This window comes from Thunnus thynnus, chromosome 14 (assembly GCF_963924715.1).
Source record: "Thunnus thynnus chromosome 14, fThuThy2.1, whole genome shotgun sequence".
In the NCBI taxonomy this organism is placed as follows: domain Eukaryota; kingdom Metazoa; phylum Chordata; class Actinopteri; order Scombriformes; family Scombridae; genus Thunnus; species Thunnus thynnus.
The window spans coordinates 18,878,147-18,884,499 of NC_089530.1; the positions used below are offsets into that span (position 1 = coordinate 18,878,147).

General features: G+C 41.5%; 1 long non-coding RNA gene across 1 annotated transcript; it reads right to left on the reverse strand.

Moving 5' to 3' along the window:
- Positions 1–1,352: 1,352 nt before the first annotated feature.
- LOC137197635 (uncharacterized) lies at positions 1,353–5,928 on the reverse strand. The gene is made up of 2 exons (XR_010931492.1): positions 3,288–5,928; positions 1,353–1,701 (listed from the first exon to the last, which is right to left on the reverse strand). It is a non-coding gene; the product is annotated as an uncharacterized lncRNA (long non-coding RNA).
- Between the last annotated feature and the right edge of the window lie 425 nt (positions 5,929–6,353).

Sequence of the window (6,353 nt, forward strand, 5' to 3'; positions counted from 1 at the left end):
CACAATAAATGGCTAAGATTTTATTTCTTCTATTGGGTCGTAATGTGTGCTCGGCGAGGAAATTGATGTTTAACGTGGCTGAGCGGACGAACGGGATGAATTGCCATTTAAAACAAAGACCCATGGGTTGGAAGCGAGGGAGGAGGGAAAAAGAGGGGAAGTTAGAAGTAGGACGAGGAGAGGAAGCTACTTGAATTGTTCTGATAGTTTAAAACAAGCCAGAGGCAAGGAGAGTCCCATGCAAAGGCAGAAAATGATACCCAGGTATTACCGGCTAAATTGTCTTGGTTCAAATAGTTCGTAAAATGGGTTGAAACGGGGAGCTCATAGGTATGAAAATACACAATGGACCAAATCAAGCAAAGGAATTCATACCTCAGAACAAAGCCTGACCTATGATGACTTTCATGGCTTTTATACACATAAAAAAACTAAATAGTACTGAATAAAGCTTTGGCCTCCAGTTAAATTACTGACCTCAAAAATATTTTAAAGGTAGATGGTGGGAATTTCAAGGAAACAAAGCCCCGACAGGATCATTTATGTCCTATTTATGATGCCACTGTTATGTATGTATTGCCAGGTGAAACTTTTGAAACAACAACAAAATTTTGATCGAGATTTAAATTCAGTATGTTGAAGTATCAATCTGTCCATCGCACATACACAAACACAGACATACGCAACATGCTCGCACACATATACATGCACACACACACACACACACACATACACAGTCAGAAAACAGCCTATAGTGGAAAACCTCCTATACCAGCAGGACACAATCAGCAGCTCCAAGTTGAGGAGCCCATTACATTGTAGTGGTGGTTAACAGGGACATTCGAACTGAGAACCAAGATACTCCAGCTCCCATTTAGACAAATTAAATCAAGTCCCATAATGCTTTATGTATCTGTTGCCTGGGTTACACATCCTAGCACACCAGGCCCCTTGATGGAGGGCGGAATGAAGCCTTTTATATCAGATGCTTCGACAACAGGGGGTGACTACTACCTGCCAACTATTATCAAAGGCACTGGTTTCATAGCCCTGCCATATTTTTTGATTGATCTAAATTACACATCAGTGAGTGCTGCAGTAACATGATCTATAAAGAGATAGCGACTACTTGTACATTATTAAACTCCCCGAGCGGCTGCTCTGCTTTTGGATTGCTGTAATTATCTGTGCTGGAGGCACAACAAGTGGCCCAAACACAGCTGTTAGCCTGCCTGCGCACGCGAACACTGGTTGGCATTAATTGTTTCTGAACAGAAGCTACATTTGGCAGAGGTTAACATTAAGAGGAGGGGTGCATGCCTTTGTGTTTGTATCTAAAAATGAAGCATGCATACAGTTTTTGACTTTTTTTTATTTCATTTTTTTTAGAGAACAGAGAAACTGAGAATATTAATCAGAGTGCAAAAAAAAAAAAAAAAAAAAAAATCTTGGAGTTTTGGGGAAAGGATTGGTTGCAGCAGTTTGGTCCCAAGGTGAAACACAATTTGCTAGAGGGATCACAGGATGTGCAGCTCAACTGATATTCCTCTTTACATCTTCTCTCCAATATCCCATGAAGAGAGATTAATCAGCCATTGGTGCTTTATATCTTTTAAAAGATATAATTCCAGAAATTCCAGTAAATCCTCCTGGCTTTAACAGTAACTGCCTGTGGCCTTCTGACATCCCATATATCCCGTCCTGTAAGAGAGAGAGAGAGTCAACCAGAGAGGAGGGCATTCTGGGATACCTGAGGGACCTCTGTGGGACTCTGGTGTGGGTCATGTGACTCACGGTGTCCGACACTGTGGCACCAGCCAGGGTTTGTGGCCAAGTGCTGGTGTTGTGGTGACAGAGACGGTAAACAGGACGTATCGGTTTTACCGCAGCGCCTTTCTTTACCTCACCTAACTCTCTGCATTGTGGGTTCATGCTATACATTTTTCTGCTTCTATAGCTGAAAAAAGGGCATGAAAAAGTGAAAACTTATTGCCTGCAGGTAATAATAGTTCTATTAAGGATCCTGGAAATCACACAATCATTTTGCTATAAGGTTGCTCTGTGGCAGTTTTATGTAAAGGCAGAACATGCATGTAAACAGATTTTTTATTAAAGGAAAACCATATACAAGCCCCTATAATGTGTTTGTCTTGGTTTATTTCATCACACACCATCAATGTCTTTTGCTTGCAAGCCTTATTTCATATGTTTCACCTTTTACGAGGACTGCTTGGGAGTGGAACAGCAGATGCAGACATTGAATTCGAATTCATACAAGGCAGACATAATATCAGGCAATATAGAGGCAGACAGAGAGGCTATTGAAATGCAAATAGACTGCTGGGGCCACGGCAGCAGGGAAAAGAAATTGGCCAGGATGACAATGCAAGTAAACCACTCCAGTTTGTCAAGAAGGCCACGCTTTGTCACAAAACTGGGAATGGATTTCAGTACAAGTGCTGCTACAGCACTAAAAAGAATAATATTCAAAAAATAGGAGGAAAGGAGGAATAAAATAGTTGCCCACTGCACAACTCTCATGTTAAGATTGAGAAATGCCTTTAAAGTTAACGTTTTTTAGTTTATTGCTGTGTGTTTTCTAAGGGACCCTCTCGTGTGTGTGGCTTTATGGTGCAACCATGAATGTGAGCGATGTCGAGAGCGAGAGGGATACAGAGCGCATGCATGTGCGTGCTGGCGCTGGCGTGCGTGCACACTTTCTTCATGCTTCATTCTCCTCGGGCGTGGCCTTTCAGTGCACCGTGTGTTTTGTTAGTCAGGTTGGCACGCTCCATCAGGAGGAGGGACACAGAACTGGGAGGCCTCACCGGACCCTCAGCCATAATAAATTACCTACAAGTGCTGCAGAACAATAACACAAAAAAGTGCGGGCCATCCATTTCGCCACCATTTACAAGAAATCAATATCAATACTTAATGCAACGCGGATGAAAAATGAGCAGAGATACAGGGGCATAATACAAGCTCAAATGAAAGACCTTGGAGTGCTGCTTCCCAAGGGTTTGGGGGATGAGGAGGGAGGCAAGATGTGAAAAAAACGGAACCATAAGAAAGATTGCATTATGCCTTTTGTTTTTGTCCCTCATCTGTTTTTGTAGTTTAAGTTTCATAATAATCTCTTTTCTCAGCTCAGTTGTTTAATTGTTAATCAATGTGCAATTTTGGCTCGCCAACAACCCAGGGCAGAACATGCACAAACATCTATTTAAAATATTCCATCTTTAGAAAAAAAAACAAAACTTAAAGCTGTGCTATTTTGTACTTACCACAGCAGGGATGAAGGTGACCATAAACTGGCTGAGTAGATCAGTTGATTACGAGGACATTTCCATAGCAGTCAGTAGAGATCTCCTCACTATGTCACAAATTAATCATCTGTTAAAGATAAACATGATCTATATTTGTCCTCGAGGCTTGCTGCATGATGTCATCTCAGCCTTAACGTCCCATTTCATTGTGGTGGTTAGTGATGTATTGCAGATCTTTGTACGTCGTGTAGAAAACTCCTTAGCCTTTTCGACTGAGGGATGATAATACTGACACTTGGTTAAAAAAAAAAAATCTTGTCATATTAAAAAAAAATATATATGAATAGATCAAAAGGTCACACAGAGCCATGGAGTCTTTACAATATGTTTACTACCAGGAATGTCCCTGAAGACAAATGTGTTTTGTTTTTCAAATTCATCTGAGTGATGCATGTTGTATTATGCATGCATAGAACATGAGTTGTGTCCGTGGGGTTGTCACATGACTGAAGGGCTACTTTTAACACCAGGTGCATGACAGACCTCAATTGGACTTGCCATTCGCAGTGAAAGGCCTTTTTAAATGGTGCTTTTGTGTCAAAGTTCCCCATGTCTTGTGGTTTGGTGAAGTTTAAACTTCTCTGGTTCCCAGGAGGGCTTGCTAGCAGTTTAGTCAAAGTTTATATCCTTTTGTCATCCTCCTGTCTCCCCCGCACCCCTCCCCCCTTTTAGTCCCTGATGGCATATGCACTATTCAGCGTATGAACCACAATTGTGTGGGTGAGATATGGTCTCGCCTACACAACTCTAAAATGACATTTTTTTGCTTTGGATATGCATGCTTTTTGCTTTTGAATGAGTGGTACATTTTATGCAGTTTGACCCACAGGGGAAAAAAAGATATAACAATGTAAAATCTGAAACCTGCTCAGCTCAAGTATGAATCCTTTTACTGTTTCTGCTGTTTGTTTCCATGCACCTCCTGCTTCCAGAGTGTGGTCTCGTCTCAGCCCCCTATAGCTTCTATCACCAGTAGATGGCACTGCAGCCAAGTTGTCAGGCCGCAGCCACCAATTTCACCTGCCAGTTCCTGCTGCCAAAGAAAAAAGTGCAAATGTATTTGTTTCACCCTGGCTCTGAGGGCTTTTTCAGCCGTTGTGTTCAGAGGCCAGATGCAGTGTGTGTGACACAGAGAGAATATCAATAACCAATATGCTCACAGGCCAGTGGCCGACGCTTCCAAGTACTCTAAGCACACAGCGGCGATTCCCCTTTTAAAGTCTGTCCCTATTCAAATTACACTCTTGTTGCCCTGAAAACACAAATGATCATGGCTTTGGTGATAAGCAACCAAAAACGAAGGATTTTTGTTGTCTCTCTCTCTTTGTACTCCAGTTACTCAGGTTACAGGCCATCAAAAGCAGTGCGTATATTCTTTACTATTACGTCTGCCTACCTCTGACTTATCAAAAGGCGAATAACATCAATTAGTCTTTGGAGGATAGAGTATTTTTGTATTGTTGAAGGTCTGGTGTCGAGTTCTGAAGGGAGCCATTGTCCCTTCTTGAGCTTGAGTCCTTTAGAGTGCATAAGTGTTTATTGAACTCAATAGAAAGCGCCGGGACAAAGGGACCTGATATTCTTTACTCACTTGCTGCATAGTTTGTATCATAATTTCACTATAAGCTGTTGCAATCGTGGCGTTGTGTGAGGAATTTTGGCAGCCATTCAGTGTGGCTCTTTGAACCCTCGCTGGCCCGGTTGTATTGTGGGTTCCACCTGGGTACCCTTGAAGACAAATATTAACCGAACAATGGCGTTGACTTCGAGGGCATTTGGGATTTCATGTGTGGAATTAGGAGGTTATGTGGCGGGGTTGTGACGGGGGTGACAGAGTGGGGTGAGCGCTGAAAGGATTGCGGTTTGACGTGACATTTGAAGGCTGTTGTTCATTGTTGTGATGTGGAGCTGCAGGCTAAGAACAGGAGAGAGAGAGAGAGTGCTTGGGTTTCTTAGGATTTTGAGGAGCCAAAATGTTCTTCATTATACAGAATTTATATTGATGACATCCATTTGCCTCTGTTGGAGTAATACAAATAGCCATTAAATCTAGAGCAGAGCAATAGAGCAGAATAGGGTAGAGTAGAATAAAAATCCATCCAAATCATCTTGAAATAAAATCAACAAAGTCTTCAATTCCGTATGCATCCTTTGATAAGAAATCGGAACAAACTTGGAATCAAACATGTCTGTACATTACCCTCCCAGACAGTTAAGTAAGTGATATTGCAGTGTTGAGTGTGACAAAGTTCACTCTCGTCCCTCCGTAGCCTCGGGCTGGATGAGCTCATGGGCTGTGCAGTGTGGAATCAAAGAGAAGTGTTTGGTTGAACTGAGGGTGGACCTCGGTGTCACGGTGTCAGCACTTACATCAGTAAAACACACACACATTAGTGTCACTCTCTATCGCTTTTTTATGGCAGTATCTCTATAACTTATAGTTCTTTAGGGAACACTTCGACATTTTGGGAGATATGCATATTCACTTTCTTGCCAAGACTTGGATGGCAAGATTGATACCACTCTAATATCTGTTAAATATTGACACTGTAATCAAGAGGAAGTTAGCTTAGCTTAGCATAAAGATGAAAAACAGGGGGAAACAGCTAGCATGGCTCTGTCCTAAGGTTTAAAAAAAAACATCTAATGCTCACTGATTAACACAACATATTTAGTTTGTTCAACCCTATTAATATAAAAGGGTGTGAAAAGGACAAGCGATCAGTTCTGGAAACTGAAGAAAGCAAATAAGGGTATATCCCAAAATGTTTAACTATTCCTTTAAGGAGCAGAGCAGACTGAAGTGGGTGGTCTAATGAAGGGAACATCTTAGATATCTTCTTAAATCATGTCAAAGAATTCATCCTAAGTCGTTATTTTTCACAATTTCATACTCAGTGAATGTAGCTGAAGACATCAATACTCAAAGTCTATTTGTTTGTGTTACAATTTGAGATTAAGTGTTAAGGTTCAGCGTGTTCATTCTGAAGTGGTCGGTGCAGCGTATTACAACTTAATTGCAAA